This window comes from Choloepus didactylus, assembly GCF_015220235.1.
Source record: "Choloepus didactylus isolate mChoDid1 chromosome 5 unlocalized genomic scaffold, mChoDid1.pri SUPER_5_unloc1, whole genome shotgun sequence".
In the NCBI taxonomy this organism is placed as follows: domain Eukaryota; kingdom Metazoa; phylum Chordata; class Mammalia; order Pilosa; family Megalonychidae; genus Choloepus; species Choloepus didactylus.
The window spans coordinates 588052-614382 of record NW_023637573.1 but is presented as its reverse complement, the minus strand read 5'-3'; the positions used below and the strand labels follow the sequence as shown (position 1 = coordinate 614382).

General features: G+C 36.4%; 1 long non-coding RNA gene across 1 annotated transcript; it reads left to right on the top strand.

The window, feature by feature from the left end:
* The first annotated feature begins 12808 nt into the window (after positions 1–12808).
* On the top strand, positions 12809–16479 carry LOC119524348. Its single transcript, XR_005214796.1, has 3 exons — positions 12809–12924; positions 13432–13520; positions 16433–16479. It is a non-coding gene; the product is annotated as an uncharacterized LOC119524348 (long non-coding RNA).
* The last annotated feature ends 9852 nt before the right edge of the window (positions 16480–26331 follow it).

Here is a 26331-nt window from a genome sequence, read left to right as displayed (position 1 = left end):
TAATAATCAAAACTTAATAAATATGTCTCAATAAATGAATAAAGCATCTATGTAGATGTGCTTTTAAAGAAAATACTCAGAACTCACAATGTTTTATGAAAGGCTATATTAAATAAAGTTAAACAGAGGCCTTTACTGGAGAACTTCTTAGAGTTATGATCAGGGTACTATAAAACTTCAAGCAGCAGTATTTCACCAGATTTTTGACAATGTATCAGGGTTATTTAAAGTATACTTGTTCAGTGTTTTAATAATAGTGTTTCTTGGCATATCATGTTGGACAACTTTTGCTTAGGGGAATTTATAAGATGGACTATGAGAAAGCAACTTTCCATGAAGTTTTTGTTTTCCTTTTGTACATACTTTCTTTTGCAAATGGCAAATAATATTTTATTCTCGCAATACGTTTAGTTGTTAATATATAAAAGCTACACTGAACAATTTAGCTACAAATGAAATTTGCATCTGCAGCTAGAGTTTTCACCACTCTCTCTTCTAGTCTCTTAGGGTAATTCTTAACATTTACAAATAAGGAAAAGCTCTGCAAAAATGGATTAAAATATGGCATTTTTGTTGATTCCTACAATAGACGCACAAAATATTTTTAAAGAATCTGCAGTAAAAACATCAAGGAAAGAACATCATTTTTTTAATTCATTTTATTGAGATATATTCACATATCATGCAGTCATGCAAAACAAATCATATATTCGATTGTTCACAGTACCATTACATAGTTGTACATTCATCACCAAAATCAATCCCTGACACCTTCATTACCACACACACAATAATAACAAGAATAATAATTAAAGTGGAAAGAGCAATTAAAGTAAAAAAGAACACCTGGGTGCCTTTGTCTGTTTGTTTGTTTCTTTCTTCTTTCCCCTATTTTTCTACCCATCCATCCATAAACTAGACAAAGGGGAGAGTGGTCTTTATGGCTCTCCCAATCCCATTGTCACCCCTCACAAGCTACATTTTTATATGATTGTCTTCAAGATTCATGGGTTCTGGGTGTAGTTTGATAGTTTCAGGTATCTACCACCAGCTAACCCAATTCATTAGAACCCAGAAAGGGTTGTCTATATGTGCGTAAGAGTGCCTACCAGAGTGACCTCTTGGGCTCCTTTTGGAATCTCTCTGCCACTGAAGTTTATTTCATTTCCATTCACATTCCCCTTTTGGTCAAGAAGATGTTCTCCATCCCATGATGCCGGGTCTACATTCCTCCCCGGGAGTCATATTCCACATTGCCAGGGAGATTCACTCCCCTGGGTGTCTGATCCCATGTAGGGGGGAGGGCAGTGATTTCACCTTTCAAGTTGGCTTAGCTAGAGAGAGAGGGCCACATCTGAGCAACAAAAAGGCATTCGGGAGGAGGCTCTTAGGCACAATTATAGGGAGCCTAGCCTCTCCTTTGCAGCAACAGTCTTCCCAAGGGCAAATCCTGTGGTAGAGGGCTCAACGCATCAAACCACCAGTCCCCTATGTCTGTGGGCATGTTAGTAACCATCATGGTGGGGCAGGTCAATGCCCCTGCATTCTCCACCAGCTCCTCAAGGGGGCTCTGCATATTTTTTTCCTTGTTTATTCTTTTTTTAAATTTTTTTTTAAATCAACTGTATGAAAAATAAAAAAATAAAAAAATAAAAAAATAATTTAAAAAAACATACAATAAAAGAGCATTTCAAAGATACATAACAAGGGAGCAAGAAAAAAGACAACTAACCTGAAATAACTACTTTACTTCCAACATGTTCCTACTCTACCCCAAGAAAGTAACCTAATATAGCAATATTTCTGTGAACTTGTTCCTACTATACCCATCAGAAATTAACAGACCACAGTCATTCCTGGGCATTCCCAGAATGTTAAATTTACCCACAATATCTTATCTGTTCTTCTTGGATTATTGTTCCCCCCTTCCTTAATTGCTCTCTATTGCTAGTTCCCCTACATTCTACATTATAAACCATTTGTTATACATTTTTCAAAGTTCACATTAGTGGTAGCATATAATATTTGTCTTTTTGTGCCTGGCTTATTTTGCTCAGCATTATGTCTTCAAGGTTCATCCATGTTGTCATATGTTTCACGAGATCGTTCCTTCTTACTGCCGCGTAGTATTCCATCGTTTGTATATACCATATTTTATTTATCCACTCATCTGTTGAAGGACATTTGGGCTGTTCCCATCTCTTGGCAATTGTGAATAATGCTGCTATGAACATTGGCATGCAGATATCTGTTCGTGTCACTGCTTTCCAACCTTCTGGGTATATACCGAGAAGTGCAATTGCTGGATCGAATGGTAATTCTATATCTAGTTTTCTAAGAAACTGCCAGACTGACTTCCAGAGTGGCTGAACCATTATACAGTCCCACCAACAATGAATAAGAGTTCCAATTTCTCCACATCCCCTCCAGCATTTGTAGTTTCCTGTTTGTTTAATGACAGCCATTCTAATTGGTGTGAGATGGTATCTCATTGTGGTCTTAATTTGCATCTCTCTAATAGCTAGTGAAGCGGAAATTTTTTCATGTATTTTTTAGTTATTTGTATTTCCTCTTCAGAGAACTGCCTTTTCATATCTTTTGCCCATTTTATAATTGGGCTGTCTGAACTATCATCATTGAGTTGTAGGATTTCTTTATATACAGAAGATATCAGTCTTTTGTCAGATACATGGTTTCCAAAAATTTTTTCCCATTGAGTTGGCTGCCTCTTCACCTTTTTGAGAAATTCTTTTGAGGTACAGAAACTTTTAAGCTTGAGGAGTTCCCATTTATCTATTTTTTCCTTTGCTGCTCGTGCTTTGGGTATAAGCTCTAGGAAGTGACCTCCTAATACAAGGTCTTCAAGATGTCTCCCTACATTATCTTCTAGGAGTTTTATGGTACTGTCTTTTATATTGAGGTCTTTGGTGCACTTTGAGCTAATTTTTGTGTAGGCGTGTGAGATAGGGGTCCTCTTTCATTCTTTTGGATATGGATATCCAACTCTCCCAGCCCCATTTGGTGAAAAGACTATTATGTCCCAGGTCAGTGGCTTTGGGGGGCCTTATCAAAGGTCAGTCAGCCATAGGTCTGGGGATCTATCTCCAAATTCTCAATTTGATTCCATTGATCGATATATCTATCTTTGTGCCAGTACCATGCTGTTTTGACTACTATGGCTTTATAGTAAGCTTTAAATCCAGGGAATGTAAGTCCTCCCACTTCATTTTTCTTTTTAGAGTATTTTTAGCAATTTGAGGCATCTTCCCTTTGCAAATAAATTTGATAACTAGCTTTCCAAGTCTGCAAATTAGATTGTTGGAATTTTTATTGTGATTGCATTGAATCTGTAGATGATTTTGGGTAGAATTCTTACTCTTAATGACATTTAGCCTTCATATCCATGAACATGGAATATTTTCCCATCTTTTATGGTCTTTTTCTATTCCTTTTAGTAGAGTAATGTACTTTTCTTTGTATAGGTCTTTTCCATCTTTGGTTAAGTTTATTCCTAGGTACTTGATTTTTTTAGTTGCTATTGAAAATGGCATCTTTTTCTTGAGTGTCCCCTCAGTTAGGTCATTTCTAGTGTATAGAAACATTACTGACTTATGTGCATTAATCTTGTATCCCACTACTTTGCTAAATTTGTTTATTAGCTCCAGTAGCTATATCAGCTATATCATCAATTTCTCAGGGTTTTCCAGATATAAGATCATATCACCTGCATATAATGACAATTTTTACTTCTTCCTTTCCAATTTGGATGCCTTTTATTTCTTAGTCTTGCCAGATTGCCCTGGCTAGCACTTACCAGCACAATGTTGAATAACAGTGGTGACAGCGGCCATCCTTGTCTTGTTCCCGATCTTAGAGGGAAGGCTTTCAGTCTCTCACCATTGAGTAATATGCTGGCTGTGGGATTTTCAATATATGCTCTTTATGATTTGTGTATATAGTGGTGTTTAGAAGATTTGGGAAGTTTTTCCCCAATAATTTCTTTGAATACTCTTCCTGGGCCTTACCCTTTTCTTCCCCTTCTGGAACACCAATGAGTCTTATATTTGGATGTTTTAAATTATCTGTCATATCCCTGAGATCCATTATGATTTTTTCAATTTTTTTCCCCATTCTTTACTTTGTGCTTTCATTTTCCATTCTGTCGTCTTCCAGATCACTGATTCGTTGTTCAGCTTCCTCTAGTCTTGTACTATGAGTATCCAGAATCGTTTTAATTTGGTCAAAAGTTTCTTTAATTTCCATAAGATCATCTATTTTTTTATTTAGTTTTGCAATGTCTTCTTTATGCTCTTCTAGGTTCTTCTTGATGTCCTTTATATCCTGTGCCATGCTCTTCTTCATGTCCTTTATATCCCGTGCCATGGTCTCATCATTCTTCTTTAGTTCTTTGGTTAGTTGCTGTAGATACTGTGTCTCCTCTGATCTTTTGATTGGGTACATGGGCTTGGGTTATCCATATCATCTGGTTTTTTCATATGCTTTAAAATTTTTTTGTTATTTTTGGCCTCTTGACTTTTGCTTAGCTTGATAGGGTACTTTTCATATTTGTAGACCAGTTGAAATCCTTATCTCTAATTTGTCCGATCTACAGCTTTGTGGAGTACACTTTCTCTAACTAACCAGCAGGTGGTGTCCACAAGGCACCTGTTCCTCTCAAGCCAGTTCTCCCCACTTTGCCTTTGTGGTGAGTTGGGGAGTGAGTCTTGTGGGGTCCAATTGGTGTACCAAGCTTGCGTGTGTAGTTGGTGTTGCCTGCCCTGTATATGGGCTGTGTATCTGGGCAGTCAGGGAGGGGGGGCAGCTCTAACAATCAAATCTCCCTGGTGTTCCTGGAGTTTTAAAGCTGCTGCAATAGTCTAATCTTTCAGTTCAGTCTTGCCACAGTTTGTCTCTGCCACTGATCCACAAGTCCTTGGTATGGCCCCTGAGACTTGTGAGTGGGTCCCTCTTCCAGGCTGTGCACCCCCTGGTTCTCTGTTGAGGGATAACTGTGCTATGTCTCAGGTGAGTGCTGTCCCTCCAGGGTGGTTCTGGGCTACAGGGCTGTGTAGGGAGGCTCCCAGTCTGCTGAGTGGATGCCACCCCCTTTTCTTGGGGGGTTGTGGTGTTTAGTGAATTTTCTCAGCCACTTGATTATTGTCTTTTGTCTCAGAGCTCTCTTAGTTCTGCTTTTGTCTTGACCTGCCCAAATTGCAAGTCTTTGAGGCTTTCTGTATTGGGCTTCTTAGAGTAATTGTTTTAGAAAAAGAAAAAAAAGATTAAAAAAAGGGGGGGGCCCTCCTTGCAGATCTAATGGGTTATTGAAATGCTAAGAGACAAAGCAATTAGGGTCATTAAGGAAGGTCCACAGGGCAGAGACATCAGTTTTTTCTTCTGGATTTGCATATGAGCCTCAGGGCCTGAGCTCTGTCCTTCCCCTATGTTCACCAGAACTCCAAAAAGCCTCTGCTTTTCTTTTTGGGCCTTTCTTGCTGTTTCTTGCTATCCCTATCTCCTCTCTGCTGGGCTGGCTGCTCCCAGATTCTCTGGTGTCTGGTCTCAGTCTATCTATGATTGGAGTTTGGATCAGTAGAATGAGTTTCCGATAAGAGCTGCCACTGCAGTTCTCCCTTCTCGTTCCCAGTGCTGATGGCCCCTCCTCCCATGGGACTGAGCCTGGCATGGAGGGGCGCGGGTCCCCTGGCCACAAAAACTTACAGATTTCACTGTTTTCAGCAGTTCCACGTTTTCATGAGTGTTGTATGAAGTATGCCCAGAGTCAAATTGCTCTGCAGTGTCCAGTCCACGGAGTTCCTGGCTTTCTACCTATTTTCCTGGAGGAGTAACCAAAATACACCTCACCAATCTACCATCTTGCCCCCAAGAACACCATTTTTATAATCAGAAAGACATTTACATTTTCATAGAATTTTTATGGTTGGATAGGTCAGTATGCATATTTTAACCCAACATAAATCCATTTTAAATGAATAAAGGTAAATATGCCCTGAAAAGTAAATGAGCAATAAATGATTTACAGGCAATTTGAGAAAGTTACAGTGACAGCTGATGTGGACTTGCGAATGTAAAGTTTAGTGACAAGACTCTTTAAATATATGATGAAATGATTTTAACCAAGGGATATATATATTTGAAATCTCATAATGAACTCAGCCCCAAAGTCTCTACATGGATAAGAAATACATAGTAGAATTAGAATTAAGAACACCTATTTCTGTTTCCAATAAAAGCTATTTTATTAAGATAAATCAATTTTATTACGGATGATTAAACAATTTTCCATCCATAGAGCTTGTGTTTTGACTGATGAGAAGCAGCATGAGGAAAGAATCCTTCTTCAAATTGTTGCACCACACAGAAGAATTCCCACCAAAGCAGCACATGAACACTCTGGGTTTGATTGAGAGGATTATGTAAGTTTAGTACACCATTCAATTGTGAATCAAAATCTACAGAATGATCCCCATAGCAGCATTATTTGTAACAGCTGATGTTTGGAAACAACCCCAAACCCTGTCAATAAGCGACTATTGAATGAACTATGAACAGCTGTACAATAATGGATATGCAATTAGTGAGTCAAAGTGTGCAACACGATAAAGATACATAATATTCTATATTATATGAGACAATGGGATATTAAACAGCTCTTATATATTTTATTATTTTTGCTGAAAGTAATGAGTTTTACCAAAACTAAAGAATTTTATTACATATGGGGAGAGGCATGAAATAGAGGTGACAGGCATAGAAGCAAAAACTTTTTTGAGAAAAACAATTTTGGTGGATGGAATGAAAACATGTTCTTGGTCGTGGTCCACATTCTGAGGGGTGTGGACTTAGTAAAAATAAGATCTTCTCAAGGTGTTACTTCAGTGAAGGTGTGACCCAACTGAATCAGACTGGGTTTTTTTGTTTTACCTTTTTTTTTTTTTTCTTTATTAGAGAAGTTGTAGGTTTACAGAACAATCATGCACAAAAAGAAGATTCACAAATGCCACCTTATTATTAACACCTTGCATTGGTGTGGAACATTCGTAACAATGGATTATAGTATATTTTTGTAATTGTGTTATTACCTGTAGTCCCTGGTTTAACTTAGGGTTCACTGATTGTGTAGTGTAGTTCCATGAATTTTTAATTTTATTCTGTTACCATATATATAATCTAACAATTACCCCTTTTAATCACATTCAGATATATATTTCAGTGTTTTTAATTACGTTCACAATGTTGTGCTACCATCACCACCATCATTATAAAAACATTTCCACCCTTCCAAATAGGAACCATGTCCATTTTAAGCCTTAACTTCCCACTCCCTATCCATACCCCAGCCCCTGGTAAACTTTGTTCTAGATTCTGATTCTATGAGTTTGCTTATTCTAATTGTTTCAAATCAGTGAGCTCATACAGTATTTGTCCTTTTGTGTCTGCTTCTTTCACTCAAGATGATGTCTTCCAGGTTCATCCATGTTGTGGCATGCATCAGAACTTCATTTCTTTATGCAGCTGAATAATATTCCATTGTAAGTATATACTACATTGTATTAATCCACTCATTGGTTGGTGGACACTTGGGTTGCTTCCAACTTTTGGCAAGTGTGAATAATGTCTCTGTGAACATTGGTGTGCAAATATCTGTTCAAGTACCTGCTTTTGATGCTTTTGGGTTTGTACCTAGTAGTGGTATTCCTGGGTCATATGTGAATTCTATACTTAGCTTTCTGAGGAACCACCAAACTGTCTTTCACAGCAACTTCACTATTTTACATTGCCACCAGCAATGAAGGAGTGTTATTTCTCCACATCCCCTCCAATATTTGCTATTTTCCTTTTTTTTTTTATTAGCAGCCATTCTAAAGGGTGTGAAATTGTAACTCATTGTGTTGTTGTTTTGTTGTTAATCAAATTGCTGGAGTCCTTCATAAGCAGAGTGAAAGACAGGCAAAGAAAGAAGCCAGGGGGAGCAGCCAGATGCTGGATGTCAACAGAACCTGGAGGAGAAGAGCAAGGCAATGTGCATTGTCACATGACAGAAAGCCAGGAATCCCAGGACAGCCACGTCAGCCCTGGAATGCCACAGACTTTGGGCAGAGAGCATTGCCATTTTGGACTTCTCCTAGCCCCCAAACTGTGAGCCAATAAATTCCTGTGAAGTCAGCCCATTGCCTGTTATTTGTTTTAGCAGCTGAGATGCTAAAGCAGCAATCAATGGAATCTTGCCATTTGCACTTACAAATGTATAACACATTCAAAGTGTAAAACAGCAAATCCTGAAATAAAATGGAAAAAAAAACAAAACAACAAACTTAATGGTATGTCAAATCAATAGCATATCCACCAAGAGAAAATAATTGTTTCAAGGAAATTGGAGCAAGTAAATTATCTGTTTGATCGTGGTGGATATGTTTCAAGAACCAAAAGTATCCAAAGGAATGTTAAACTTCTCTCTGTAGGTTTATTGTTTAAGAGGTTTATTAGTGTTGTAAATTATGTACATTGAAGGATAAAGTATGGATGTAAAATATTAGTATTTTTAGAAACCAAGGTCTTCACAAAAGGGTAAAGCTAGAAAGTGTAAAATCAAAAGATTAGGGGAAAAAACACTATAATAGTACATTTGAATTGGAAATGTAACTATCAACGCATGGTATTTTAAAATATATTTTGTTGCTCATCTCACTGAAAGGAACTAAAAGATATGATATCATGGCAACCTTCAGCACATCTAAAGCCTCTTTTTCTTAATCTAGATTACTAAATATCACTCTCCACTAATAGAAAAGAGGACTTCTTGGTCAATCTACTGGTGCCTTCATTATTCTTTGCTACTTAAACTCAAATTATCTTGCATTTCTTTTTTCTTTCTTTCTTTTCTTTTTTTCATTTGGTAGAGGTAAACTTAATATTTCAAGACAACTAAGTTACTGTCTGAAGTGTTCAGGTTCATAATATACACATAATATAGACTTCAATGTCCATTAACATAAAATGTAAGTATACAGAACCTTAGGTGGAAAGTGCATTAAATGAGATATTTCAACAAAATATGTGACTGTCTATCATTTAAAAATACTCCACTGTCTTAGTGAGCTAGGACTTCTGTAGCAAAGAACTACAGAATTAGCAGCAGGAATTTCCTGTCTCATAGCTGTAGAGGCTGGAACTCCAAAATCACAGGGCCACAGGGCCATGCATTCTCTGAGGTCTGTAGCCATCTGGTGGTGACTTGCCGGCCAGCCGTGACTCATCTCTGCCTCCATCACGTGCCCCACCCCCAGCTGTCACCTCCTGACTCTGTCCAGGCGTCCTCCTCTTTTAAGGACACTAGTCATATTGGATCAAGACCCACCCTAATCCAATGTGGCCTCATCTTAACTAACTACCCTAAAAGATCCCATTTACCAACGGTCTCTCATTCACAGGACCAGCAGTTAGAACCTGAGCATGTCTTTACGGGGAGCATGATTCAATGCATAACACCCTTGCTATACTTAAAAAATAAATACTAGATGAATTAATTAGCTATAAAATGGGGAAAGAAAAACTATTAAAGTCTTAGATGAAAATATGAGAAGAATATCATTTTAAATCAATAGATGCATAGAGGACTTTGAACCCAGGGACAAATCTGAGGAGAAAGGAACAGAATTAACAAACTTAAATGCTTAGAAGTAACAAATTATGAAAACAGTTAAAATATTAAGAGTAAAATTTTTGGTAGAAAAATAGCAACAGGAAATTCATATTAAAAATGGGCGTTAGTTACTCCTCCCTTTTCCAGCTACATATCTGCATTAGAACTGGTTTTCTTCATATATTTCAACCAAAACAGTGTATTGCAACAAATTTAGTGCAGAAGCCTATATCAGAATCTAGCCGTCCTCTTTTAAGCCAAATATTAGAGATTTTTGCCATTTTCAATTTTTTCAATATTTGTGTCATTCTTTTTGAAAATATGATCATAATTATTTTTCATAAAAAGCAAGTTATATTGACATATAATGGATTTGTTATTGCTATTTTCAGTGGATCAATAAATATTTTCAAATTATTTTAATGTCTAATATGCAATTATTGATAGATATAAAATAAATAAATGAAAGATCCTTGTGGTCTCTAATAATTTTGTAGTATTATAAAGGGTCCCTGAGATCAAAATGTTTTAGAACCACTGTCTTAGGGAAATTAATGCAATTGTGCACCAGTATATATTTTTGTAGCAAAAATGAACATAAATATTTATAGCAACATTGTAATAGCTGAAAATTGTATACAATGCAATATCCATCAAAACTGGAATAAACTGAAGTTTATTCATACAAAGTATACTACAGAACATTGACAATAAAAATGCCATATATGGAGTGAAAAAGCAAGACAAACATGTTTAATACAATTCTATGCAATTAAAACGCAAAAGGCCAATTAAAACTATACCATGTAGGGATGCATACATAGATGATGAAATTATAGTGAGAAAAAATAATATGACCATGAAGAACGCAGCCAGGGTAGCATCTGTTTTGGGGGGAGGGAAGGGGCTGTGACTGAGGTAGGGCATGTGGGAAGCTTCTGGGCCATTGGAAATATTCTATTCCTTGACTTCTGGGGTGGTTACATGGGTATCCACTTCATAATTAGTTATTCAACAAGCTTTCTATATATATACTATTTTTTCCCTCTGTAGGCATATTTATTTTTTAAAAAAGCAAAACAGGAAAATGACATTTTAATCTATGTTAACAGATAATCTATGTTAATGTTCTATGTTATATCAGTGTTTTCTATAGAGCATTATCAGTTAGTATTAAAGGATATTCCTCCACTGATTAATTGGTTTCATTCCTAAATATAGGTACAGCACTGCATTTCAGAAAAAGGTGGATTTGAGAGTGAACCAGGACAGGTTACAGATTCTAACTTCAGCACTTATTATGGGAAAAGGTTATCCAAATTATATTACTTTTCAGAGCCTCATAATTCTCTCCAAAACATGGGTGAAAAAAACTAGCTCTGTGAGGTTGTTTTGAGAGTTCAATAAGGTACTAATTTCAGTAAGATACTATATTAATAGCAATGGTTGGCAACATGTAAGAATGCACTACTTCTCTATATGTCATTGAGGACAACTGGAATCACTGCATCTTCCGGAAGCCAGGATTACCTTTATCTGCAGATATGAGGTGGAGGGTGATCTGAGCTTATTGCCTTCCCTGTGAAAACAGACTCTCTCTGCTAAGTTTGGTCAGAGGAAGCTGGATTAAAGTGTGTTACCAAAATGCAAGGGGTTTCTTGAAAGGAAATGCCAGATACCTGAAAATTGAGGAGCTCAGTTAGGAAACTATGAAGTAATTTACATGTAAGAAATAGTAGTGGGGAGACAATCTCTGACAAACATTTTTTTTAAGTTCCAGGTAAGCATTAGGGTTTAATTTACCTGTATTTGAAGGTATAAATACTTGGGATTATCACTTTGAGAAACAGTTGCTAGAAACTCAACTTCTATAAATGAATGTTTTTATTATGGAGATGGGAAAATAGCCTATTCATTAAAAAATAAAAATCTATACACAGATTCCTATGTCAGTGGTTCTCAAATTTTTTGGTGGAATGAACCCTGTCACTCTTAAAGATAGGTTTGTGTGTGTGTGTGTGTGTGTGTATATATATATATCAATTTAACTATAATAGAAATTAAAATGTGAATTAACACCACTGAATTGTACGCTTGAAAGTGGTTAAAATGGGAAAATTTATGGTGCATATACATTACCAGAATAAAAATCAAAAAACAAAGAAAGAAAGAAAACAGAATTGTATAACACAAAGAGTAAGCTCTAATGTAAACTATGGACTATAGTTAAAAATGTAATTTTAATAATATCAGTTCCCCAATTGTTACAAAGTTACCTCACTAATGCAAAGTGTTAATAATAGGGAAAACTGGGTGTGTGCATGAGTGGGGGATATATGGGAACACTGTACTTCCTACATTCTTTTTTCTGTACACCTACAAGTGCTTTAATAAAAATAAATAAACAAATAAATAAAATTAAAATGTATTTACTAAATAATTCATTTAAAAGTAAACTCTTTAAAGGTTAGCATAAACAACATATTTTATGTTAACAAAATATTTTACAAAGCAAGAAATGCATTGATAAGAGTGGCATTGCTGCCCACTCTGCAGATCTCTTTTATAATCTGTCATAACATAAAATAGCTTGCATCTCAAAGCTGCAGCTTCTCTCACTTTGTTGCAATGTATGCACCATAGCCTCTGATAAACTGCATTGTCCACTTGTGAGAGAAAGAGGGAAAAATAACATCTTTGCATTACTTTGAAAATTGTTTTATCCTTGAGGACTTCTTGAAAGGTTCCTGGAGACCTCAAGGAGTTCCCCAGCTGCACACAGAGACCTAGGACCCTAGGGGGTAGCTGAAGTTGGATGAGTGGAAGCATTTCCAGACTAAATTTCCTTAAAGTCTGAATCCATGTTTGAAAGAGAAAGAAAGAAGAAAAGGAAGAATCAAAGGATATTACAAATTGAAATGGATTCTAGACTGCTCAGTTATTTGCTGGTGTGACATGCTGTGAGACCTCCCACACAGCGTTTCCTTCCCTCTGGCTTGTTATCTTTCCACTATTCAGAATGGGTCACATTGCAAAGCTTCAGATTAGTCTCAAACTTCCTTCCTGTCCACGATCTCTCTAGATGACTAAGCAGCTTTGTTTTTAGAATTATTTGAACAACTTCCTCAATTCCTTTCATCTTTGATGCATTCACCTAGCCATCAAAGGCAAATATATATTTGTTTCATGGACTGTCAGCAATACACAGAGTGAAACCATCACCAAAACAAGCATTTCACAACTCTCATCTTCGTCAGGACACCGTAAGTGGAAGTACATAGGGCAAAGGACATGAGACTGCTTACCCTCCCCTGCCGTGGTGGTGCTTATATAGCTAAAGATATCACAGAACGGAAAATGTATTATTAGCCTGGTGACTTCAGAGGGAATGAGCGAGTTTGGGCTCTGTTTTGGGAAGTAGGGGAAAAAGGCACATTGTTGGCAGGAAAGCAGATGCTGCTGGTGTTATCTGCAGGAAAGGCCAGCCAGAGAGAGAAAACAGGTGTGCTCGTCCCCAAGAGCAGAATTAAGTTACCTGAGGAGGGAGGCTAAGTGACAACAAAAACTAATGATGTCACTTGCTCTCAAGGAATCATTTTTCTTTTCTTTTTTTTTTTTTTTAAATCTTTTTCAATATGAAAAGCCATTTGGGAATTTGAAGGAAAGCCTGCTGATTTTGGTTTATTTCCTCTCTAGATTTGTGGTTACAAGGATACTGGTAAGTGGGTAGTTTAAAATGTTGAAGAATGTTATTTACCTTCTTTTCACAGATCTCACATTGATTTCCTGAAAAATAAAATGAGCATCGAGCATGCTGATAGATCATATTCTCACATTTAATTTAAATATTAGCAACCAGGTAAGTCTTGGAATTGCAAAATTCTAAACAGAAAAGTCTCCCAAGGTATATTATCATTTGTATAATGAGGAAAACAATGTTTCCATCTTTTAGAAAACAAGTTAATTACCAGAATAGACTTATAGAGGTACCAGAACTCCCTAACTTTAAATATACTTTTCTTCAAAATGAAATAATGATGATGGTGATGATGATGATGATGATGACGATATCTACCACATTTTTTCCTAAAATAGCTCAGTGCATACCACCTAGCACGTGAGCAATAAATGTTCTTTAAATGTAACGTGCATTGATAGTGTTAGTTTTGAATTATCAGGAGTAGCAACAGCTTTATCATATGTAACAACAAGTGGGGCAAGCCCTTTGGGGTATCGCAGCATTTCTCTTTCTAATCATATGTTACTCAAATAACCTACATGGGAATTGCCACTTAATGAGAAGGTGCCTTAGTTTTTCAGGATAGCTACAATAAATGCTTCAGACAGAAGTATTTAAACAGAAATTTATTGTCTCACAATTATAGAGGCTAGATGTCCAGAATCAAGATGATAGAAGGGCGAGATTTCTCTAACGTCTATAGCATTCTGGTGATGGCTTAATGAAAATCCGTAAGTCAGTCTTTACCTCAGTCACATGGCCATTTGTCTCCTACTCCTCTCCTTTTAAAGACTAGTCATATTGGACTAAGGCCCATCCTGGCTCACTCTGGCCTAACCTTAACTAGCGACACCTTCAAAGGTCCTATTTACAAATTGGTTCACACCCACAGGTCCGGGGGTAGGACTTGAACATGTTCGAAGGGGACATGATTCAATCTATAGCAGACACTACAGATGATTCACACTGACATCCGCACCCAGAAATATCCTAGGACAGAGGTCCCCAAATATCAGGATAAGCTATTTGTGCTATTTGCTAATATAATGCCTAATACAGAATTTTCTTGATTCTCTGGAAAAGGACTTTCCCTTAAATCTAAATCACTGAGTGGCTTCGCAGAGATGAATGGAGCTGTATCATTTCAGATTAACTTCTACTTTACTGTACATTTAGCCATTGAAAGTTTTAAATATTAAAAGTTATGCACATACTCCATGGAGAGAAATAATCTATCATCACCTGCTTGATTAAAGCAGTGGTCCCCAGTGGGTGGTCCCCAGGGGGAGTCATCTGAAAAGGGGCATCTGCATCATGTGGGACTTTATTAGAAATGCATGTTTTCTGCCTTACCCAAGACATACTGATTCAGAAAATATGGGCGTGGGTCCCCATAATCTGCATTTTAATGAGTTCTCCTGATGATTTTAACACACTCTCGAGTTTTAGAACCAATTGCCTAAATAGCATCCCCAACTACAGGGAGGTGTGACAAAGGATGGCAACATCAGTGGTTGTGCAAAAACTTAGGCTAGACTATAATCTCATCTCCTAAAGGCACAATCCTACAATCCTTGTGCCTTTATAGATAGAGAAAAGAAGGAAGAGAAGGAAGAATCAAAGGACATTCCAAGTTGAGCTAGGATTTTAGACTTCATCGCATCATCTTTGTAGCAGAGGTGAGAAATGCTCTTGCACACTTGGGCAAAAGCTGAGTCGGTGGCCGGCCAGAGGTGGAGCTGAGAAAGTCACGCATTTGTGACACACTTGAAAGATTAGGTCTTTGAAGGAAGACCTGAGGAGCCAAGGAACAGTTGTGGAAAAGAGAGCAGCAACCCTGAGAAAAATTATACCTGAATGGAGTGAGCTGGACATGGGGCAAAGTAGATCATAAACCCAGTATGGGACAAAATCACAGCACTGAGACAAGCCCTAGCCTCAGTCCCTCTTTAAAAGGAAAACAGCAATTAGGCATAGCTGAAAATGTCACAAGGCAGGCTTATCCTGACCCAGGCAAGGATTACATTTCCAGCAGTGGTTCTAGAAGTGTGTGGGTCTATGTGTGTGTGTGTGAGTGTGTGTGTGTGAGTGTGTGTGATTTAATCCTCATTCCCCCTCCCCAGAGGAATGTTCACCAGTCACTGGAAACATTTTGCTTGTTACCTACTAGGGAAGGGGGAGCTACTGGCATCTAGTGGGTAGGGGCCGGGGATGTGCTACATACCCACAATAAAAGGACAGACACACAACAAAGAATTATCCAGCCCAAACCATCAACAGTGCTGGGGTTGAGAAGTCCTGATCTAGATGCAAATTTTTAATAACATATAAAATTTAATTCTGGCATTTGGTCTATGTCTATACAGTTCTTTGAAAGTTATTCCAAGATGTTTCCATTTTATTTTGCAATCTACTGCAAATTTGATTAAGACATTTCTATAATGTCCATGAATATGATTAGCCAGTACAGAGAATTTAAATCATTAGGTAGACATTAATGTTAGTAAAAAATAGTTCTCTGCCTGTACAAATCAGAATGGACTCAGGGGCTTTTCCGCTTTATTGTTTCATTTACTCTTAAAAGTAAAGACATATCAGCAATGCTCCTCACTGTTCAATTTATCAGTTTCAGCAGAATACAATGTCATAGGGAAATATAGTTTGGATACATTTGACTTTTATCTCTTTGCTCATTTAGCTTCAGCAGTGGAAGGGAGAAAAGTGAAAAGGCTTTCAGTAAAAGCAGTTAGGAACTGCCTGGCTTCCATTTTATCAAACAAATTGACTTTGAGCCAATGTTTTACTCCTGTTGGCTTCAATTACATAAGACTTAATTTTGCCTGGCAAGGTTAGTCAGCGCATACTTAAGGTATAATATTCCGAGATTTTAGTAGTAATTCATTTATATTGTGTCTATTAAATACACCTAAAGCTATCTTGGATTTAATTGGTAGGCCGATTTTTTATATTACTGATGTGAATCATCACATCCCTTTTTAAATAAGTTGAAACAAATCATGTCTATGTTACAGCTATAGATGGCACTTCGCTTGCTGACTATAAACCAGGAAGATCTCCTACAAAAGGCCTTAATCTAGGTCTTTCTCCAAATATCTAATTGAAGATAATAATGCATTTTAAGTTGAAACTTTCTTTAAAAACACCAAAAACCTGAGACATTGCTGAGGAATTCACTACATGACTATATATTTCTCAACTATAAAATTTGTGAGATAAATTAAATTTCCCTGATGTCATTTCCCCCTCCAAGACTGAAATTCTATGACCCTTTAGCTGTATAATCTCATATATTATATGCAAACCAAGTATGGGTATTGATGTATTTTTAATAAATTGAATAGTGTAACCTCAATTCAAACATACACAAAAATTAATAATTTTCTAAAGTACATGGTTATTCTTTCTTTTATGAATAAAACTTCAAGGCCCATTGCATACCTATACCTAGAAAACTTGATTCATTGATTGGTGTTCTACCTTATTCCATAATTTTATTTGTGGAGGATGAAATATTTATGTGTTATCCATAAACACTCCCTATAACACATGCACACACACACACACGTGTGTGTGAACATATGTATTTATGTATATCATAGATGAATATTTTTTCCCAGAAACATGTTTGTTGGAATAAGGACAAAGAATCTAAACATCCAGAAGCAGACACAAAGAGATGAAATAATGGATAGCAGCATTTTTTAAAATATAAGTTATGAGTTTGACAGGATCCTCCCTCTTGACTACACAAAAGATCATCATTTGTTCATGTGGTTTGGAGAAAAGTTTGCTTGGTTGATACATGTCCATTTGTCCTTAGACTTTTAGCAGGAGAGAAGTGTAATGCTTTACTGAAATGGATATTGAATAATTAGCACTTAAGGAACTATACCAGTAACTATGTAAAAATATAAATGTATTGAATTATTTGAAAATATTTTAGGATTTTCTAGTTACCTTTGTTATTGATTTCTAGCTTAATCTTTTCATGGACAAAATAATATTATGAACTAAGTTCTTTGAAATTTATTGAGACTTTTTTTCTATTTTTTTATTAGACAAGTTGTGGATTTATAGAACAATGATGCATAAAACACAGGATCCCCATGTATCACCTGTGGTGGTTTGAAGCTCTGTACTTCAGAAAGGCCATGTTCTTTTAATTCATTCCTGTGGGTGCAGACCTGTTGTGGGTGAGAAATTTTGGTTAGGTTATTTCAATGGAGATGTGACCCATCTCATTCAAGGTGGGTCTTAATCATTTTACTGGAGTCCTTTATGGGAGAACAAAGGAGAGAAGCACTGAGAGAGTGCTGAGAGAGAAAAACCCCAGAGATGCTGAGAGGACCCATGAAAGCTCAGAGAAGAGGCCACTGGAACCAGGAGCTGAAAGCAATGAAACCCATGAGTAAAGGAGCAGCAGACGCCAGCCATGCACCTTGCTATCTGACAGAGGAACCCCAGATGTCAGCAGTCTGTCCTCAGAGAAGGTATCGTCCTGTTGATGCCTTAACTGGGACATTTTTTATGGCCTTAGAACTGTAAATTTGTAAACTAATAAATTCCCATGTTAAAAGCCAACCCATTTCTGGTATATTGCATTCCAGCAGCTTTAGCAAACTGAAACACTGCCCCACAACCAACATGCTGCAATGGTATTGAACATTTGTTACAACTGATGATAGCACATTTCTATAATTGAAGAGTCCAGGTGAGTTTTATGTTTTTTATAATTATAATTTTTAAATGTGTAATTTTATAGTTATAGTTTATGGTTTAAATAGGGTTTCCTGTTTATATAGTGTAGTTCCAAGGATTTTTTATTTTTATCTTTATTCCACAATCATATATACAATCTAGTATTTCTCCTTTTAACCATATTCAGATATATATTTCAGTGCTGTTAATTGCACTCACAATGTTGTGCTACCATCACCACCATCCAATACCAAAACATTTCCATCATTCTAAATAGGAACCTGTACATTTTAAGTCTTAACTTCCCCATTCCCTATCCCCACACCATCCCCTGATTATGTATATTCTAGAATCTGACTCTATGAGTCTGTTTATTCCAATTTTTCAAATCAGTGAGATCATACAGTATTTATCCTTTTGTATCAGGTTTATTTCACTCAACATGATCTCTTCAAGGTTCATCCATGTTGTCACATGTATCAGGACTTCATTCCTTCTTACAGCTGAATAATATTCCATCGTAAGAATATACCACTTTTATTTATCTATTCATCGATTGATGGACACTTGGGTTGCTCCCATCTTTTGGCAATTGTGAATAATGCTGCTATGAACACCAGTGTGCAGATATCTGTTTGAGTTCCTGCTTTCTATTCCTTTGGGTATATGCTGATTAGTGGGAGTGCCGAATCTTATGGTACTTAATACTTAGGTTTTGGGGGAATGTCAGATTATCTCTTCCACACCACATCACCACCAGCACTGAATGAGTGTTCCTATTTCTTTGCCTCCTCTCCAAACCTTGTTATTTTTCACTTTTTTTAACAGCAGCCTTTCTAATGTGCTTGCAATGGTATCCCATTGTGGTTTTGATTTGCATTTCCCTGATAACTAATGATGTTGAGCATCTTTTCATGTGCTTTCTGGCCTTTTGTATATTTTCTTTGGAGAGAAGTCTGTTCAAGTCTCTTGCCCAATTCTAAATTGGGTTCTTTGTCTTTTTGTTGTCAGTAGGATTTCTTTACATATATCAAATATGTGGTTTCTGAATATTATCTCCCACTGCATAGGTTTCCATTTTATTTATATGATAAAGTCCTCCGAGGAACAAACATTTTTAAGTTTGAAGATGTCCCATTTGTCTATTTTTGCTTTTGTTGTTTGTGCTTTTGTTGTAAAGTGTAAGAAATTATTGCCTAACATAAAGTCTAGAAGATGATTCTCTATGTTTTCTTCTATAAGTTTGATATTTCTAGCTCTTATATTAAGGTCTTTGAATTATTTTGAACTGATGATTTGTATATAGTGTGAGGTAGGGGTCCTCCTTATTTATGAAAATGGAGACCCAGTTTTCCTTACACCATTTGTTGAAGAGGCTATTCTTTCTAAATTGAGTAGTCTTTGCCACCTTGTCGACAATCAGTTGGCCATAAATGTGAGGGTTAATTTTTGAATTCTCAATTCTATTTCATCAGTCAATATGTTTGTCCTTGTGTCAGTACTATGCCATTTTGATTACTGTAACTTTGTAATATGTTTTAAGATCAGGAAGTGGAGTCCTCCAACTTCATTCTTTTTCAAGATGGCTTGAGTTATTCCAGGCCCCTTACCATTCCATATAAATTAGATGATTGGCTTTTCCATTTCTGCAAAGAGGATTGTGAGAATTTTAATTGGGATTGCATTGAATCTCTAAATTGCTTTGGGTAGTATTGGCATCTTCATGATATTTAGTCTTCCAGTCCATGAACTCAAACTATCTTTCCATTTATTTATGTCTTCTTTAATTTCTTTTAGCAATGTTTTGTAGTTTTCTGTATACAAGTCCTTTACATCCTTGGATAGATTTATTCCTACATATTTGATTACTTTAGTTGCTATTGTGAATGGGACTTTTTCTTGGTTTCTTCTGATTGTTCATTGGTTGTGTATAGAAATACTTTGATTTTTGGGTATTGATCTTGTACTTGTCATTTTTCTGAATTCACTTAATAGCCCTGGGAGCTTTGTTGTGGATTTTGGGGGATTTTCTGTATACAGGATCATATCATCTGCAAATAGGGCAAGTTTTACTTCTTCCTTTACAATTTGGATGTTTTGTATTTTTTTTTCTTGACTAGTTTCTCTAGCAAGAACTTCCAGTACAATGTTGAATATCAGTAGTGACGGTGGGCATCCTTGTCTTTTTCCTGATTTTAGAATGAAAGCTTTCATTAAGCTCACCATTACCATTAAGTAGGAATGTTGACTGTGAGCTTTCAATATGTGCTCTATATTAGGTTGAGGAAGTTTTCTTTTATTCCTAGTGTTCTAAATGTTTTCATGAAGAAAGGGTACTGCATTTTGTTAACTGGCTTTTCTGTGTCAATGGAAATGATCATGTGTTTTTTCCTTTATTCTGTTAATATGGTGTACAACCTTAATTGATTTTCTTATGTCAAGCTTACCATGCATACCAGGGATAAATCCCACTTGATCACGGTGTATAATTCTTTTAATATGCTATTGGAATTGGTTTGCTAGTATTTTTTGAGGACTTTTGCATCTATATTCATAAGAGATATTGATCTGTAGCTTTTTCTTGTGGTATTTTTATCCAGCCTTGGTATGAGGGTGATGTTGGCCTTGTAGAATGTGTTAGGGAGTGATCCCTCTCCTTCATAAAGAGTTTCAGCAGAACTGGAGTTAAGTCTTATCAGAATCTTTGGTAGAATTCCCCTGTGAAACCATCTGGTCCTGGTCTTTTCTATGTTGGGAGGTTTGCAACAACTGATTCAATCTCATTACTAGTTGAGATCTATTTCTTCTTGAGTCAATGTAGGTAGTTTGTGTTTTTCTAAGAATTTGTCCATTTCATCTAGATTATCTAATTCATTGGCATACAGTTGTTCATAATATAAACTTATAGTCCTTTTAATTTCAGGGGGTCAGCAATAATGTCCCCCTTTCATTTATGGCTTTCATTATTTGTATCCTCTTTTTTTCTTTATCAGTCTAGCTAAAGGATTGTTGATTTTGTTGATCTTTTCAATGAAACAACTTTTGGTTTTGTTGATTCTATCAGTTTTGTTATGTTTTGTTTTGTTTTGTTTTGTTTTCTATTTCACTTACCATCACTCTTATATTTGAAATTTCATTTCTTCTGCTTGCCTTACTTTGCTCTTCTTTTTCTAGTTCTCACAATTTTGGGGTTAGTTTTCTCATTTGAAGTCTTTCTTTTTCAATGTAAACATTTCTAGCTATAAATTTCCCTCTCAGCACTGCCTTCACTGCATCCCATAAGTTTTGGAATGCTGTATTTTCATTTTCATTCACCTCAAGATATTTCCTAATTTTGCTTCTGATTTCCTTATTAACCTATTGGTTGTTTAAGAGCATGGTGTTTAATTTGTACATATTTGTCAATTTTCCCTTTCTCTCGCTTTATTGATTTTTAGCTTCATTCCATTGTGGTTGGAGAATCTGCATTGTGTGATTTCAATTTTCTGAATTTATTAAGAATTGTTTTGTGACCGAACATATTCTATCCTGGAGAATGATCCATGTGCACTTGAGAAGAAATTTTTCTATTTTCACTGGGTGCAATGTTCTATATGTGTTTTTCAGGTTTAGTTGGTTTAGTGGATCATTCAAATCCTATATTTTCTTATTGATATTCTGACTCGATGTTATATCCCTTATTGAGAGTGGTGTGTTAAAGTCTCATATTATTTATGCAGAACATCAATTTGCCCCTTCAAATCTGTAAGATTTTCATTCTTACCTATTGGGGCTCAGCTATTAGGTGCATAAATATTTATAATTGTTACATCTTCCAGTTGAATTGTCCCCTTTATCAGAAAGTAATGGCCATCTTCATCTATTGTAACTGCTTTTGAATTAAAGTCTATTTTATCCAATATTAGCATAGACATCCCAGTTCTCTTTTGGTTACTACTTGCATAGTATATATTTTTTTCCATCCTTTCACTTCCAACCTACTTGTGCCTTTGACTCTAAGTGAATCTCTTGAATAAAGCACAGAGTTGGTTCATGCTTTTGAATTCCTTCTGCTAGTCTCTGCATTTTGACTGAAGTGTTTAATCCATTTACTTTTTTTTATTCTTTTTCTTGAGATATATTCACATACCACACAGTCATACAAAACAAATCATACATTTGATTGTTCACAGTACCATTACATAGTTGTACATTCATTACCAAAATCAATCCCCGACACCCCATTATCACACACACAAAAATAACCAGAATAATAATTAAAGTGAAAAAGAGCAACTAAAGTAAAAAAGAATACTGGGTGCCTTTGCCTGTTTGTTTGTTTGTTTGTTTCCTTCCCCCACCTTTCCACTCATCCATCCACAAACTAGACAAATGGGAGTGTGATCCCTATGGCTCCCCCAATCCCACTGTCCCCCCTCATAAGCCACATTTTTATACAATTGTCTTCAAGATTCATGGGTTCTGGGTTGTAGTTTGATAGTTTCAGGTATCCACCACCAGCTACCCCAATTCATTAGAACCTAAAAAGGGTTGTCTATATTGTGCATAAAAGTGCCCACCAGAGTGACCTCTCAGCTCCTTTTGGAATCTCTCTGCCACTGAGGTTATTTCATTTCCTTTCACATCCCCCTTTTGGTCAAGAAGATGTTCTCCATCCCACGATGCCAGCTCTACATTCCTCCCCGGGAGTCATATTCCACGTTGCCAGGGAGATTCACTCCCCTGGGTGTCAGATCCCACGTAGGGGGGAGGGCAGTGATTTCACCTTTCAAGTTGGCTTAGGTAGAGAGAGAGGGCCACATCTGAGCAACAAAGAGGCATTCGGGAGGAGGCTGTTAGGCACAATTATAGGGAGGCCTAGCCTCTCCTTTGCAGCAACAGTCTTCCCAAGGGCAAGTCCCATGGTAGAGGGCTCAATCTGTCAAACCATCAGTCCCCTATGTCTGTGGGCATGTTAGCAACCATCGAGGTACGGCAGGCCAATACCCCTGCATTGTCCACCAGCTCCTCAAGGGGGCCCTGCATATTTTTATCCTTGTTTTTTGTTGTTGTTGTTTGTTTTTTAACTTTCTTTCCTAAATCAACTGTATGAAAAATTTGAAAAATTAAAAAAATTTAAAAAAAAATTAAAAAAAGCATACAATAATAGAACATTTCAAAGAGACCATAACAAGGGAGTAAGAAAAAGACAACTAACCTAACATAACTACTTTACTTCCAACGTTTTCTTACTCTACCCCAAGAAAGTAACCTAATATAGCAACATTTCTGTGAACTTGGTCCTACTATACCCATCAGAAATTAACAGACCATAGTCATTCCTGGGCATTCCCAGAACATTAAATTTACCCACAATAGCTTATCTGTTCTTCTTGGATTATTGTTCCCCCTTCCTTAATTGCTCTCTATTGCTAGTTCTCCTACATTCTACATTATAAGCCATTTGTTTTACATTTTCCAAAGTTCACATTAGCGGTAGCATATAATATCTCTCTTTTTGTGCCTGGCTTATTTCGCCCACCATTATGTCTTCAAGGTTCATCCATGTTGTCATATGTTTCACAACATCGTTCCTTCTTACTGTCATGTAGTATTCCATCGTGTGTATATACCACATTTTATTTATCCACTCATCTGTTGAAGGACATTTGGGTTGTTTCCATCTCTTGGCAATTGTGAGTACTGCTGCTATGAACATTGGCATGCAGATATCTGTTTGTGTCACTGCTCTCTGATCTTCTGGGTATATACCAAGAAGTGCAATCACTGGATCGAAGGTTATCTCTACATCTAGTTTTCTAAGGAACTGCCAGACTGACTTCCAGAGTGGCTGAACCATTATACAGTCCCACCAACAATGAATAAGAGTCCCAATTTCTCCACATCCTCTCCAGCATTTGTAGTTTCCTGTTTGTTTAATGGCAGCCATTCTAATTGGTGTGAGATGGTATCTCATTGTGGTCTTAATTTGCATCTCTCTAATAGCCAGTGAAGCTGAACATTTTTTCATGTGTTTCTTGGCCATTTGTATTTCCTCTTCACAGAACTGTCTTTTCATATCTTTTGCCCATTTTATAATTGGGCTGTCTGTACTATTGTCATTGAGTTGTAGGATTTGTTTATATATGCAAGATATCAGTCTTTTGTCAGATACATGGTTTCCAAAAATTTTTTCCCATTGAGTTGGCTGCCTCTTTACCGTTTTTAGAAATTCCTTTGAGGTACAGAAACTTCTAAGCTTGAGGAGTTCCCATTTATCTATTTTTTCTTTTGTTGCTTGTGCTTTGGGTGTAAAGTCTAGGAAGTGGCCCCCTAATACAAGGTCTTGAAGATGTTTTCCTACATTATCTTTTAGGAATTTATGGTACTTTCTTTTATATTGAGATCTTTGGTCCATTTTGAGTTAATTTTTGTATAAGGTGTGAGGTAGGGGTCCTCTTTCATTCTTTTGGATATAGATATCCAACTCTCCCAGCCCCATTTGTTGAAAAGACCTTTATGACCCAGTTCAGTGACTTTGGGGGCCTAATCAAAGATCAGTCAGCCATAGATCTGGGGGTCTATCTCCGAATACTCAATTAGATTCCATTGATCTATATGTCTATCTTTGTGCCAGTACCATGCTGTTTTGGCAACTGTGGCTTTATAATAAGCTTCAAAGTCAGGGAGTGTAAGCCCTCCCACTTCATTTTTCTGTTTTAGAGTGTCTTTAGCAATTTGAGGCATCTTCCCTTTCCAAATAAATTTTGATAACTAGCTTTTCCAAGTCTGCAAAGTAGGTTGATGGAATTTTGATTGGGATTACATTGAATCTGTAAATGAGTTTGGGTAGAATTGACATCTTAATGACATTTAGCCTTCCTATCCATGAACATGGAATATTTTTCCATCTTTTAAGGTCCCCTTCTATTTCTTTTAGTAGAGTTATGTAGTTTTCTTTGTATAGGTCTTTTACATCTTTGGTTAAGTTTATTCCTAGGTATTTGATTTTTTTTTTGTTGTTGCTATTGAAAATGGTATCTTTTTCTTGAGTGTCTCTTCAGTTTGTTCATTTCTAGCATATAGAAACATTACTGACTTATGTGCATTAATCTTGTATCCTGCTACTTTGCTAAATTTGTTTGTTAGCTCTAGTAGCTGTGTCATCGATTTCTCGGGGTTTTCCAGATATAAGATCATATCATCTGCAAACAATGACAGTTTTACTTCTTCCTTTCCAATTTGGATGCCTTTTATTTCTTCGTCTTGCCGGATTGCCCTGGCTAGCACTTCTAGCACAATGTTGAATAACAGTGGTGATAGCGGGCATCCTTGTCTTGTTCCTGATCTTAGGGGGAAGGCTTTCAGTCACTCACCAGTGAGTACTATGCTGGCTGTGGGTTATATATGCTCTTTATCATGTTGAGGAATTTTCCTTCAATTCCTACCTTTTGAAGTGTTCTTATCAAAAACGTAATCCATTTACATTTGAAGTCACTACTGATAATACAGGTCTTTCTTCTCCCATTTTGCTATTTAGCCTTTGTAAGTTTTATAACTCTTTGTCCCTCACTTCCATTAAAGTTTTCCATTCATTTCCATTCCACTTTTAAATTTATTTATTTTCTTGTTTTGTACCAGATTGAGTGCCTTCTCAAATATCTGGATATATTTTTCCTCTGTTTTCCTTGTGTTTACCATAGGGTTAAAATTTGACATCCTAAATATATAACAAGTATATTTGTTTTAATACCAACTTAACTTCAACAGACTGCACATATATTTTCCTCTGCCCCTCCTTCCCCCCATTAATTTTGTACTTCTTATCACTTATATCTTTGTACATTGTACATCCAAAAACCTGGATTTATCATTATTTTATGGATTTGCATTTCAGCACTTATAGGAAGCAAGAAGTGTAGTTACATACCAAACAATTCAATATAATACTTCTGGCATTTATAGAATTACCACTGGTAAAAGTTTTAAATAGTTCTCTATCATTAAAGCATTCACTGTGACTAGAAACTTTTGTGGTCCAAGTTATTTAGAAAATCATGATTTCTCATTTACATATGAAATTAGGTATTTCAAATATCAGTTGTTTAAGATTTGTGAGATATTTAATCTGAAACAAAATGATATTTTTTCTATAGGAAAAATAGATTTAAAAAATAGAGTATCAAAACATATTTCTATGTATTTCCAAATTTGGTGCCTAACTTAACTATGT